The sequence below is a fragment of the Pholcus phalangioides genome, unplaced genomic scaffold, assembly GCF_987345545.1.
Source record: "Pholcus phalangioides strain wild (caught in Gottingen) unplaced genomic scaffold, Ppha-v1.0 ptg000010l_1, whole genome shotgun sequence".
Classification (NCBI taxonomy): domain Eukaryota; kingdom Metazoa; phylum Arthropoda; class Arachnida; order Araneae; family Pholcidae; genus Pholcus; species Pholcus phalangioides.
The window spans coordinates 31239598-31254069 of record NW_028301603.1 but is presented as its reverse complement, the minus strand read 5'-3'; the positions used below and the strand labels follow the sequence as shown (position 1 = coordinate 31254069).

Here is a 14472-nt window from a genome sequence, read left to right as displayed (position 1 = left end):
ACGCCCCCTCCAAGCATCCGATTCCCCAGACCATTCCATCAGGATAATCCAGTGGGCCTCTGCTCACCTCTCGGCTGGGCCACGGTCACTTGGTGAATTCAAAATCGGTACATAGAAAAATGGACACCAACTGCGGGAGCTGAGGAACCAGCCCATGGCAGGCCCTACGCACATTTCAGATTATATGAAGACATAAGTATTCACTGTGGGGAGGATTTTGTTGTTCAGTATAATTCCACTTGGTGAGCCCATTCAGACACCAAGGGTCTTCCTCTGAAAATGGGGAGCGGTGCTTCCTCTTGGTGGGCCCCAGCCTGACACCAAGGGTCTCCTGCAGGTTTGGGGAGCGATGGTTCCCCCTGGTGAAGGGCAAGTTTAATATTATCTCACCTAAGCTCACGGACCCCCCCCCCCCAAACCTCTCCAGAGAACCTTAATAGGTCCGTTAACCCCTGGTTAAGAACCCTCCTCCCACGACATAATTTGTTTCATCTCTCATTCTGGAAAATGATATAATTTCTAGTTCCGTTTTTTAGCCCCCATGCATTAAGGGCCAACAGTAGCACCCTTCTCAGCAACCTTTTCCGAATTATTTCGGATCCCCGAACCCTATAATTGCAATTGAAAATTCTGCAACGCCTTAGTTACGTCAATAGTGAAACCAAATACAAGTGATAACAAACTTTTTTTTTTTTTAAAAAAGGAGTCAGTGTCGGAAACGTCAAGTTTTGACGAAACTTGAAAACCCCGTGATGCAATCTCGAAAGAATCTCCGATAAGATCAAAAGGGGATCACATCTAATTTAGAAAAGCACAAAAAAGCAAAATCAATTGGTTTTCTTATTTAGCCACCGACGAAGGGTGGAGACCACAGATGTCGTTAGAGGAAACGTAATACATTCAAAGACACTTAAAGACAGGATTTTCGAACACACACACACAGAGACGTTGGTGGCTATTTTAATTGTATGAAATCCTCTATGTCATGCATACGCATCCACTTTATTTATGTACAATCATCGATTGTGTCCGATACAATCGAAAGCCGTGTGTTCGAATCCCGGGAGAGCGCGAAAAGATCAAGAACAACAACAACGCGGAACGTGAAAATGAAGATTCATTTCAAGTGTTTTCTTCTGATGGAACAATATGTATATATATATAAAAAAGGGTCACTTAGAGCGCCCCAAGATCATCAATGTCGGGGTGAGGACGTCTTCTGTGACGTCACTGACGTCAACTCAGTCATTCTCACTGAATCGAATGAAGAAGGATCGCTTAATTGCCGACAGAGCAGCGATTGTTTCGTCTTATTCTTTTTTTTTTTTTCCCCTCCCATGTCCCGTATATCCCTCCATGACCATTTTATTTTATTTTTTAGTTGCATCAACGATCTGACTGTACATGACACGACTCCGTAGTCATCTCACAAGATGGGTGACATACAACAGAGATCCGACACACGCGTGCGTCGTCATCGTCGTCAACAAAGGAAAGACGCGTCGTCGCCGCGTGGTGATGGAATCCCGGGACCGCCCCATTCGACACAGATGGAACTCTCTCTCGAATTCCGAAGACAATACTTACGCTTGTTGCAAATGCTTTCCGAAGAGTGTCTCTTTTATTAGAAATGGGAAAAAAAACACGAAGTTTTAATGAAAAGCGTGTATTAATAGACTGGGTGAGTGTTTGTATTGAATTAATACCACGCGAGCGGTGCCGTAGAGCCACTAGATGTCTTACATCATTCTCCAGAGAGGGGTTAAAAGAAAAAGCTTACACTGTATATATATATATCATGGGCTGAGCTTCGAACAACATCAAAGAGTAATTCGATTCAACAATGGACTGGTTATTCTATTCTTTTCTGTATCTGTGTTTGTGATCGAAGACCCGGATACAACGCGGAAAACAAGGATCCTGGAGGATGAGGGACTTTCGCTTGGGAATCGATGATGACTGATTGTTGAGGAAGAGAAATGAATCGAATCAATGAGAATTCGTACTCATCGATTAATTTTCGCTAAAGATTCATAGGACGTATTAGAATAGAGGGATGGGAATCGAAAGAAAGAATCTCTTCAAGATATAGCTATGTCAAATGAGAATCTGTTTTCTCTGTATTCGACAATTAAAGAAGCAATTCATGAAAATATATCAGAAAATTTGTGTACATCTAACGCTAAGATTACATGCTCTACGTTCGCAATGATCGAGAGGTGAGGGAAGAAAGATGTCTTATAGGCGTACGAGGTTTTGGACGAATCGCAACAATGGAGGAATCTCTTCTTCGAATGAATTTATTTTAATAACAAGTTCTTCTTGCGTATCAATCGGGACGGGGCAGATATCTTCAGTTCATATTCGACAATGGAATCTCTTTTTCCTTAAAATCTATTTTTCATATGCAAAACATGAGATAACATTTTCTTTGGATCAGGAAGTGGGTAGATATCTCCAGCGTATGAAATATATTGGGAGAATCTCTGCTCTACATATTCAAAAATGGAGGAATCACTGCCAAGAATAGAACAATATCTGTTTCGTATTCTAAAACGTAGGAATTCTTGTTCCGTATTCAAAAATAGAGGAATCTCTGTCTTGTATTCAGGAATGGGGGAAATCTCTGTTTCGTATTTTATAGGAATCCCTGTTTTGTATTCAAGAATGGAGGAATCTTTGTCTCGTATTCAAGAAAGGAAGAATCTCTGTTTCTTATTTGGAGGAATCTCAATAAAACAACAAAGAACAATAATTGAGATATCGGAATTGAGAGTCTACACTTCACAAGCAACAATTGGAAAATCGCATTTTTATACCCAACAAGGGAAAAGTCAAGAGAGAATTGAGATAGTATCTTCTTTGCATTCAACAATGAGATAATTCTTTTTCTGAACGCAACAAATTGGAATGGCTGAGACAAATTATGGAGTTATCAATATTGAGAGAATCTTTACTTTATACGAGTAACAATGTAAGAATCTGTTTTCTATGTATAGCAATGAAAGAGCAAGAACGAATCATTGAGTTATCAACTCCACGTGTAACAATGGAGGGAATCTTTTTCCATCTTTAGCAATTGGAAAGCCGAGAGAAGTCAAAGAGTTATCAGAATTTAGATAGTGTATTCCTTGCATTCAACAATGAGGTAACCCTTTTTCCTCAACGCAACAAATTGAAAGAGCTGAGGTGAATCTTGGAGTAGCCGGAATTTAAAGAATATCTACTTCTCATGTAACAATGTAAGAATCAGTTTTTTGTGCATAACAATGAAACAGTAAAGACGAATCATTTGGATATCGGAATTTAGAGAGCCTACACTTAACATGTAACAATAAAGAAACCTCTTTTGCATGCCCAACAATTGAAAAGCAAAGAGAGAAGTCACCGAGTTATCAGAATTGAAACAGTGTCTTCTTCGCATTCAACAATGAGAAAACCGTTTTTCTTAATTTCGAAGCAACAATTAAAACAATTCGGAAAAATTTGGGAGAGTTGAGATAAATCATGAAGTTATCGGGAGTGATGGAATGAATTTCCACTTGTCATGCAAACAATGTAAGACTAGAATAAAAATGAAACAGCAAAGACTAAAATCATTGAACTACCGGAATCGAGATAGTGTCTTCTTTGTTCGTGCAACAATGAGATAATACTTTTCTGAACGTAACAGATCGGAATAGCTGAGATGAATCATGGAGTTATCAGAACCGATGAGATTGTCTGTTCTTCTCCCCATGCTGGGAACGGAACAACCAGGAGAAATCATGAGAAACTAACAGATATTATTGTCTCCAATCAGCATGCAACAATAAGACTATTTTCTATACTCAACAATGGCATAATAACCGAGTTATCAGAACCGCTGTAGCTTCTGGCATGCAAGAAAAATGGAGCAATCCCCCCCCCCCCCACGATTATCGTTTCATCACTTCAGTCCCATCGCGCGGTCGCTTCTTGAATGTTATGGCCCTCTTTATGGATTAGCACGAGCTTTATTCAAATCATGGGATGGACGCAGTTTTCTACTTTCAAGTGATTTTCATGCTTGTACTTGATGTAATGAGGAGGCCCATTCTTTTTTCTTACTTTTCCTCCGTTTCGCGCAATTATTCCACACAAAAAAAGAATTTTCGAAGACACGATGTCGAAGAAAAGATGCCATCATCAAGTGGTAGTTTGCGTCGTTCTTTTGGTCATTAGAGGATCCTCTAAAAAAAAGAGGGTGAAGTGAAAAAAGAAAACACGAGATCTGACAAAGAGGTATCTGTCAACGAAGAAGCCACTTAAGCAGATAAAAATGCTTGGAAAGACACAGCAAAAAGGACAAGACAAAATTAAAAACGTGCACCGCGCTCTCTCACCATAAAAGAGAAGACACGATGTTTCAAAAAAGTACGCACTTCAGAAACGGGAGTAGAAAAAAAAAATTGTCTGTAATTTCTCGGGTTACACAACAAAATGTATATCCTGTTACGTTCATTACTCATCAGAAACAAAGTGGATAAAGAAATGTGGATTCGCTCCGCACTAAGGATTTTTTTTTTTTTTTCCCGTCGAATGGATTTTGGTTTCTTTGAAAAAGCCATAATGACGATCTGCAAAGAACGTAACCTTCGTTTGAAGAAGTCATCACATCAGGTGAATCAGAAAGGTCTCATCTTCCAGACATGCGTGGATCCAGAGAAAGGGACAATCGCCTCTTCCAAGATCCGGAAAATTCGGGAAAATTTTATCTTTTTAAAAAATTAGTCGCTTAAGAAACACTGGACTTTATGCTATCTGGAAATGCAATATGCATTGAAAGACTAGTTACTTGTGGAGATGAAGATTACAAGGAAGAAAATTCATCACTGCCCCCACGGGGACTCGAACCCCGGTCTCTCGCTTGCCGGACGAGTGCTCTACCATCTAAGCTATGGAAGCAGATAGGTAGAACATTTCAACCTTGGAGCAACCTTAATAAATGGTGGAATATCTCAACCTTGGACCAACCTTAATAGATAGTAGAGCACTCGTCCGGCAAGTGAGAGACCGGGTTTTGAGTCCGTGGCCTCTCGCTTGCCGGACGAGTGCTCTACCATCTAAGCTATTGGAAGCAGATAAGTAGAATGTTCCAACCTTAATAGATGGGAGAGCACTCGTCCGGCAAGTGAGAGACCGGGTTTTGAGTCCCTGGCCTCTCGCTTGCCGGACGAGTGCTCTACCATCTAAGCTATTGGAAGCAGATAAGTAGAATGTTCCAACCTTGGACCAACCTTAATAGATGGGAGAGCACTCGTCCGGCAAGCGAGAGACCGTGGTTCGAGTCCCCGTGGGGGCAGTGATGAATTTTCTTCCTTGTAATCTTCACATCTCCACAAATAACCATTCTTTCAATGAATCTTGTATTAACAAGTGGGGAGGACATTGCTATATGTATCTGGAAAAATAACCTAGGTGTTAATTTTCCTTTACCGATGCAGGAAACCATCCAAGATAGATCGGACCGAAAGTCCCGTAGGCATAGACGAAGAGCCTCCTACATATATTTACTGTATCTAGGAATCATTGGTATAACTCGAAAAATTTCGCCTACGGTCAAATTCGGTTAAAGAGACTAAAAATTCCACGAAATTTCGTTACTACAACCGAGGATGAGGTTTTCGATTCCTTTCACGGATGAGAAATATGTGTTTTTTTCCCCAATTAAATGCTATATGTGAAGTTATTATTTCATTATAATTAGCGTGACCATATTCAACGACCACCATCAAGATAACTACGTTAAATTTGGATCATAAATACGGGACATTGCCTTTTTTTTCGCCAGAGATGTTGCCAGTTAACCAAATTGCCTATTTTTGCGTATAAATGCCCCTTGTAGACTGCAACAAGTCTGAAGTGGATTAAAATGCACTTCACAAAAAAAGATGTTGAAAAAACATGACAAATACATGAGATGGATATTTATAATCATATTGATTACATTAAAATTTATAAATTTTGCAAATTATTTTCATCCTCGATTTTCGTGAAGACTGAATGATTAAAACTAAGGTTCATTGAAAAACGGGACACTTTGATAAACTACTGGAAAATATACTGCATTGGATTATGATAGAGGAAAATATATATGAGTGTCTCGTGTACGGGTCACGTTGAAGCGTTAAGCATGTGGCAAATCCTTTTCATTTTTAATCTTTAGGATTAAATAGAGCAGCTGACGAGCATTGCCTTAGTGGGATGAGTTCTAATTCCAGGAATTTCTTGGGAAAATACCACCTAGAAAACGTAAGCAAAAGTGTCGTTACATACAAGGCTGTTGCGTTTTACCGACGTTATAAGCAAGGCTCATAAATATTATCCATAGAAGGGTTGCTCACATAGGTGGAGATAGACTTGGAAGTCTGGGGGGGGGGGCACGATGATGATGATGTCAATTCATACATGGATATATACATTAGATAAGTCAACTTCACCTTTGACGCTGGGGAGACAATGCCCCCTCCCCGCCCCCCGTATCTCCACCCATGGTTGCTCAACTTTTTTCAGTCCACGTGCCAGAAACTGGCGTAGCCTACTCACCTATCGTGTAGATACTATTCTTCAGGCCCTTCTTTGATGAGTGGGGTGAAACCTCTTTGATGGTCAGGATGTTATACACCCCCTTGTTCTGTGGAAATCAGCAGTGACCGCTAATTACTGCTCAGGTGTCATAATAACCGAGTTTTACACTTCAAAGAATTCTCGCAGCAGCTGTGGTGGTTGAGTGATCATTGTGACGAACTCGCATCACGAGGATCTGGGTTAGAACCCTGCAGCGGTGGTCTGATGAAATTGGATTTCGGTGGTTCTCATCTTCGAGGGCCCAAACGCGAGTCGATCTCCCCGTTGAAAAGTCTCGCCAAATAGAGCAACAGGCCCACACACAACGATACAATTATTCAATCATTACACTTCACTCATAGTTAGTAAAATTGATGGTAATCTACACAAAACAAGTATTATACAGGGAATAAACTTCACTTCAGGTTCAGTACACGCACATTCCAACATGCACTAATTCCTTAGAATTTCCGCAGAGGAATATTGACAAGGTGAAGATGCGATGTAGTAGTATGTACCCCCATCTTATAAGAAAACACATGAGATCATTAAATCTGCATATTTTCCTATCCCATTTTCCAATGGGTGATATCGCCCATTTGGGAAACACTAAACGAACGAAAGTGTTCTGAAACGTCAATAAAACTATTTCTTAGATTTACGAATATCTTCAATTTCAGCGAATTTTAAACTTCTGGAAGGTTAAGAAAACATTTGTCATTGGATATCGACTGAAATTCCAAGGTATTAGCACCCTCAGCAGGAAGCCGAAAGGAGCGTTTTGCTGGGGAGGGGGGCGAGGAGAAGGAGGAGGAGGATGGTAATATCCGGCTCTTACTCACGTGAGGGGCTCCAAGATTGTCAAAAATTTGATTGTCACACGTTTCCTCGTCAATTTCAACACGACACAGGCGAAATCACCGCCATCAGTGACGGGTGGAAACGAGCAGCTTCCTTATCACATGCACAGTTTGTTTTACGAAAAAGGATTCAGAGTTAGAAACTCGGACTCACATGATCTAGTGAATAATATAGAGTGAAAAGAGGACTGTGATATCAGTCAGTGCTCCATGGAAAACGGATGTGCTCCTTCGTATCTACCAAATACACACCATCAAGGCCAAGATTTACCAAAAATAGGGGGGGGGGACCAGGGTCATTTTTGCCCTCTTTTTTTGTCTTTTTGGTCATGTTTGGTTATGAACAAAAAGAGGGGAGGTCATCGCACCTCTTGTCTGTACACAATCTCTTCCTCCACGTCTAAACAAACTATGTCACGGACCCCTCTATGGGTATAGGGTCATCAAGTCCTCTGGACATCTCCGTATCTTCGTGTATAACACCCTTCTTCCAAAAACCACATGAACTTGGTGGGGTTGTGTCTTCGGATAAGAGACTGTACGGAGGGGTTCATAGGTCGAGAAGAACCAAAAAAAAAAAAAAAGATTAGGGGGTTCGTGAAGTGAAAGAGAACACACATATAACGGAAGGGTGTGAGGGTTCGAATCAAGTTGTTTTTGGAAAATCTCTTGAAAAGAGAGCGATCATTGTGTGTGTTTGCTAACACTTCAGTAGATTGAGGGGGGGGGGGCGCAAACAGATCGTCGTGGCGACGTTGTTTGTGGTATCTCGTCGTTAGAAAATAGGGGTGGGGGGTTGGGGGGCGGATATACACTAATGTGGTGATAAGTCGTGAGGAAAAACTTCGAAGAGAAATGCGATCGGTGAAAAATACCAATTCAATGATTTTTAAATGGCGCACAGAAAATAGTGGTTTCAAAAAAAATAGTCTCCCCCCCCCCCCCATGAGTCCACAAGAGTATATTGAGCTGTCTGCGAGATATGTTGCAGAACATCCAGGGGCAAAGAGGATCCAGAATGGGGCGATGGGGGTGATTACTTCTCCCAAGAGGCAGGATCATAAGGAAAACTTGGTGTGTTCCTAGTGCTGTCTTAACGTATGAGCTCCACCGGACCCAGCCCGGGAGTTGGGGGGGGGGGGGCTCAACTGCAGAGAGGGCCTCATCATAATTCGATTGGGGTAAGGTTTTTGAGATTAAGCATGCAAATTGTTGAACAGAGAAACATTTATAGTCAGCTAAGGGGGGCCTCAGAAAAATCACTTCGCCCAGGTGGCGCGTGATGCACTTTAGACGGCTCTGCATGTCCAGTAAAATACAAGACCATCTAAACATACATAATTATTCACTCGTCCCAGTACATCGCCATTGATGTGCGCCTGTCCAGGAGTATAGGGATGATATGATTCCAAAGACTTCTTAAACAAGCTTTATAAACTACTATTTAGTGATAGGTGGCCCGCAGATTCTAAGCCAGTGGAACTTTTGTCACCCGTGACTCCCCCGGAATAGTTTAGTAGATATTTTCACTTATAAAGAACTATGTGTCGAAGGAAAATAAATCTCCAGATCACCACGACGCCCTTGACAAAGGTTGGCGACGCCCCCGAGGAGCCAGGAAGCACACTTTGAGAAACACTGTCCTAGACATAAGGGACCCTCAACAGATGCTACCCAAGGTATCTGTGGGAGGCATTTTAGAATTAAGCATGAATCAGAAAAAAAAATGTGGCTACGGTTCAGCGAAAGTGAATCCTTTATTGCTTGAGTACAAGACCAAGGGTCCTCTTTTAAGTGTTGATCTAGAAATTCTATTTATCGACGAGATTTGCATACGATAGATTCCACTGGCTTCATAAACAAGTTGTGTGGGATTGGTGATAACATGATGGGCCTCGCGGGTTTTATAACCAAAGTTTGGTGAATTTTGTCATGATATGATAGATTCTTCGCGGATTCATAATCAACCAATGGTGTCGTGATAATGTAATTGATACCACAAGTATCATAAATAAATTATGAACTAGTGGTTTTTAAAAAGTAGTTTCTGCAGGGCCCCCCAGGAGGTTCGTAAGTGGTTGTTGAGCTGCACGAGATGTGCTTCAAGGCAAAGTAGAAATTGGAACGAAAATTAAGCAAGTAGATACCGCATAGCCTAAGGGATCCTGGCTTAGATTCCCAAATTTCTTAAACGGGCTATAGCGTTTTTGTTCATGCGATAAATTCCGCGAGCTTCATAAACAAGACGTAGACCCCCCCCCCTTCTTCACAGTAGTGGTTATGTGATAGATTTATCAGGCAGCTTCATAAACAGGCTATATTGATGTTTCTCAAACTTTTTGACATCAGTGACGCACTTACCGCGTGATCACATACCTTCTCCCCCCTCCCAATGAGTAGGCATTTGTCTGTATCCCCGGATCGAAGCGATGCAATCTTTGAAAACCACTGGGTTATAACTATATTGGTAATGTTATAAATTCAGTGAGCTTCGTAAACAATCTGTGCGGGGGGTTACCAGTGTTGAAATTAGTGATAAGCCCGTAGCTGCAGTTAGGATAGAAAGCGGATTACTGCTTCATAAGCGGGTGATTGTATATGATAGATTCCCCGCGGGCTTCAGAAACAAGTCACATTTTTTGTGATTTTATCACGGGTTCTGGTTGTCCAAACTAAGAGGTGCAAAGACTTCAAAAGCAACTCAGTGATAAGTTTCTTTTATGTAGGCCTACTATTTCAATAAGAATAAGGCCTGGGGGGAGAGAGAGAGAGAGAAAAGAGACGAAATATCGTATCTATACATTAAAGCAATGATTCCCAAAATGTGCGTTGCGGCAGTGAGCTATCAGAAGCAGACCAAAGTGCGCCTCTTTAGTGCTCTGAAATGGTTTTTCTTTCGGAAAAAAAACTGGGAAGACGCGAATAAACGATGACCACTAACGTTTGAGAACCTGCTGCATCAAAATATAGATTTTGGAAACTCATTTACTCGGGCTTCATTAACGCAGTAGTGATTATATGATGTATTCCACGCGGGAGATTCATAAACAAGGTATGATTTAGGGGGAAAAAAAAAAGATAGATTCAGCGGTTTCATAAACAGGCGTAATAAAAAAAGGACTTGACAAATCATAGAAGTCCTGTCGCCGTGACAACTATGAAATTGTCATTGGTGCCAAAACTAAAAAATTGGCATTGCTGCCTAAATTGTACATATAATTACTAAATTAGAATCCGACGACGACGCTAAATTTTCGGAACTCCCTTTTCCCACTTCCCACTACTCTTAGTAGTGCCCACTTTATTACTCTCCTGGAACTAGAGGGGAGCGGGGGGGGGGGCAATTCAGTGGAATTCCGCGCGGAAAATTTAGAGGGAATTAGAGGCAGTATTAGGTTGGAATAAAGAACACCGTTATAAAATTATTCATTTTTAAAGTTGTGAAGACGGTAGAATCATGTTCGCTCCGGGCGGCAAAAATACTAGTTACGGCCCTATGGCCTACTAGAGAGTTACTTATTGACCGTCCCCCCGTCCCCCCAGCCAAATGCATAACTCCCATAGAGCTATCTGATGCGGCCCGCTACGCCGAAAAGCCGAACCTAAGAGGAGAAATCGTTAACTAATGGAAATTAATGATATCTCAATTATTGAGCTATAAAAAGATCGACAATTACAGATTCTCTGAAAGCCAAAGTTTAATAGTTATTTGTTCTCCAATGATGATCTTAATTTAAAATTTCCATTATTACAGTAAAACCCCTCAGATGCGGTCACCCTTGTTTTACGGCCAAATATCCCGGTGAAAGCCTACTTAAATAATGCATTTCGAACCCCTGTTTAACGATCACCCTCAGATACTGTCACACGGACGCAATTTTCATCATTCGTTCCATTGGACTGAAACCCCTTTACGGACACCAATAGGTGGCAATTTTGGTTCGAATTATTCTCACTAGATGGCAGTAAAAGTTTAAATATTTCATCAACTTTTTATATTCGGCTACTTATGAATGAAATTTTGGTTTCAAGTTTGCTAATGTGTTTGGCACTTCTGATGCGCGTTTAGAATTTGAAATCACGGTGTGTTTTGCTCTGGTTGTACTCTTGTATTTTACATTATTTCACGCTGTTTGATATGGCCGGCTCTAGTAATCGTCGCTCTCTATCACTAAGAGAAGAAGAAAATTATGTCTCAAATACAGTGAAAAAAGGAAAATTTGAGTTGGTGCTATTGCAAATGAATTCGATGCATTGATTTACATGGATACATTTTCCTGTAAACTATATGACAAAAAGTCATTCGATTTAGTCCCGCAAGCTTAAAATACATTTTGAAGGCGTTGAAATACTCAGAAAAACCTACCAAACTGCGATTGATCAGTTTTTCCCAAAAGGTGCCAATTCAGTATGCAAACTTTATACAATATTTCTTTTGCAATTTTAATTTCGTATCTATGCAGTTGTTATGTATTTCATGACTTTAAACTCATCTCATAATGTCAGAATTTCAATTCATATTAAAATAAAGAAACATTTCAGTTATTGTTAAAATACTACAGTCGAATCTCGTTATAACGAACTCCAAGAGACCGGAGAAATCACTTCGTTAAAACGAAATTTGTTATAAAGGAATTTCAGGTTTTTGTATTGTTACTATGTAAACTTATATGGGGGGGGGGGGTGTTTAGAAACGTGTTCGTTAAAATGAGATTTTCGCTATAACGGTATTCGTTAAAACGGGATTAGGCTGTATATAATACAATTAAAACAGGAATACCTCTCTCTAATATGATCACCCCCGCTGTTACCGACAATTTTTTTGTTCCGCGAATGTCCGCAAAAGAGGGGTCTTGCTGTGTATTCAAATTTTGAGCTATCCAATCGAATTGCGGTCACGTAACGATCACTAAATCTGTCACGCAGCCAGTGACCGGTCACAAAAATCTATTTTTTGGGTGTTTCAAAGCCTTTAATATAAACGAGAACTTTGGACAAAATAAATGTTAACATCCCAACAGCCACCTACAACATGACCTTATATCACTACATCCTTGTCGAAAACCACGACAATATACGGGACAATTAAATGCCTTATCGCTAAAAGAGACAGTGAGTGGTAAGAGATCCAAAAAGTCTCAGTTTCATTAGTTACTCTTCGAGAGAGAATGTTCCGATGATTATTTACTTCTCATATCAACTATGGTTTCTTTGAGGAAACGAAAGAAATTAATGCATTTTTAAATAATAGTTTTTAATAATTCGGAGGAAATAATCAGATAATTGTGTTAAAAGCTTTAGATCGTTGTTAGAAATTATTTTATTGTCTAAGATTTGTAAATGCTAATAGATAACTCGTAGTTGAATATATTTAAGGTGACTATATCCTCTCTATGTTTCAAATGAATGTTAATTACATACACTGGAAACAACACTCTCAATTATGATTGCAATAGTAATTATCGGATCATATCACGATGATCAGTTGTTCATTTCCTTTTTAAATTCAAGTCTGCATTAATAAGAACGTACTAACAAAGAAACGGGTCATACTAAAAACATTTACATTGAATAAGATAGAGGTTTCCAAGGTTTTAGTTTGAGCGGAACCCTTGATAGTTATACGAGACGATTCCACGGAACCCTTGATGATTAAGAGATTGTTCTAACCCAAACAAGCATGGATGTTTTTCCAATATATCTATTTTTTGTGTAACAAAATCATGCCCCCTTACATTCTGTAACAGGGTTCCCTAGGCTAGCATCTTTGGATTGCCCAGGCAAGACTTTTAACGGGGGGCTCCTGCATGGTGAATTTACAATGTGGAAAAATAAAGTAAAATAAGAGCTCCAAGCTCCTCCCGGGTTGAGGCCATGAGTGAAACTAATGAAAAGTTTGACTTTTCGATAACACGGAACCTCCTAAAAGCCTCTTGTGGAACCCCCAGGGCTCCGTGGAAAACCCGTCGGAAAGCTATGGAATAAGCCAAAAATGCAATGGCTGCTTACACCGAGATAACATCTCCGATTTGAAAACTAATTTCCAGCATTTTTGAACGGTTCCACCATTGAAGATAAAAGATTTGTGCGTTGGAAATAAAAATGTGTTTTGCTCTCTTCTCTCCCATCCTCTTCTTGATTCAATGTGTGCTTGCATGAGAGAAAATGTGAATGTAAAATGGCCTTTTACACACGGAATCTCGCCGACCAACCACCGAAAAGGAGCGGTATTATCATTTGGTGGTTGGGGGAGAGAGCGGGCCCGCGGTTCCTGTGACGGATGCCTCTGGGGAATCGGGGCCCCGGAGGCTTTCGGTCGGCAGTCGGCTCGGATTGATTTGGCTCGCGGTAATTTTCACGAGTCTCTCTCTCCCCACTCGCTCGCAATCAGGAATACGATTTAAATCAATACCACTGTTGGTGCACCCCCGATCTCTTTCTTACGTAAGGGTGTGAATCTGATTTGTGAATATTTCTTTGTTTTCATCACGCTTTTTTCATTATAATAACATTTTATGGGTAAAATTTTGCAGCAATTGATCAATGCATTTCTCATATATTTTCAGAGAATTTTAAGTGAAGACATATTCGAGATAGTAGGGTGAAATACAAATTAAGCCCTTCCTGAAAATTCATTATTTAGAAATTATAGATGTCTCCAATTTCAATATTACGTCGACAAATTCTGCTGTTTCTTTACTTAAATAAGTAAATTCAGTTATATATGATGTTTATTTGTCGAATTATTAATGAAAATATGCTTCTAAACATTCGGATGAGACGTTCCCAAACCTTTCCCGTTATTCTGCGGCACCCTAAACTGCTTTGTCACTTAGGTTGGGAAGCATATCAAGTTCCAATGTAATTGGAATCCGAAGTATCTTGGAGCACCGCAAAGAGGTATCATGGTCACCGATGGGAGTCTGATTTAGACACTGTTTGGAGATTATTTCATCTATGGCTGTAATAAAATGGTTCGATATTTTTTTTGATTGCTTTCCAAAAACATTGGCGAATCGCCAGC

General features: G+C 40.3%; 1 protein-coding gene and 1 non-coding gene across 2 annotated transcripts in view; both read right to left on the bottom strand.

The window, feature by feature from the left end:
• LOC149081272 (histone-lysine N-methyltransferase MECOM-like) overlaps positions 1 to 14472 on the bottom strand; it is a 250487-nt gene that overhangs the window by 234049 nt on the left and 1966 nt on the right. The gene's annotated exons all lie outside the window — the stretch shown is intronic.
• Positions 4855 to 4926, bottom strand: TRNAA-GGC (transfer RNA alanine (anticodon GGC)). The gene has a single exon. It is a non-coding gene; the product is annotated as a tRNA-Ala (tRNA).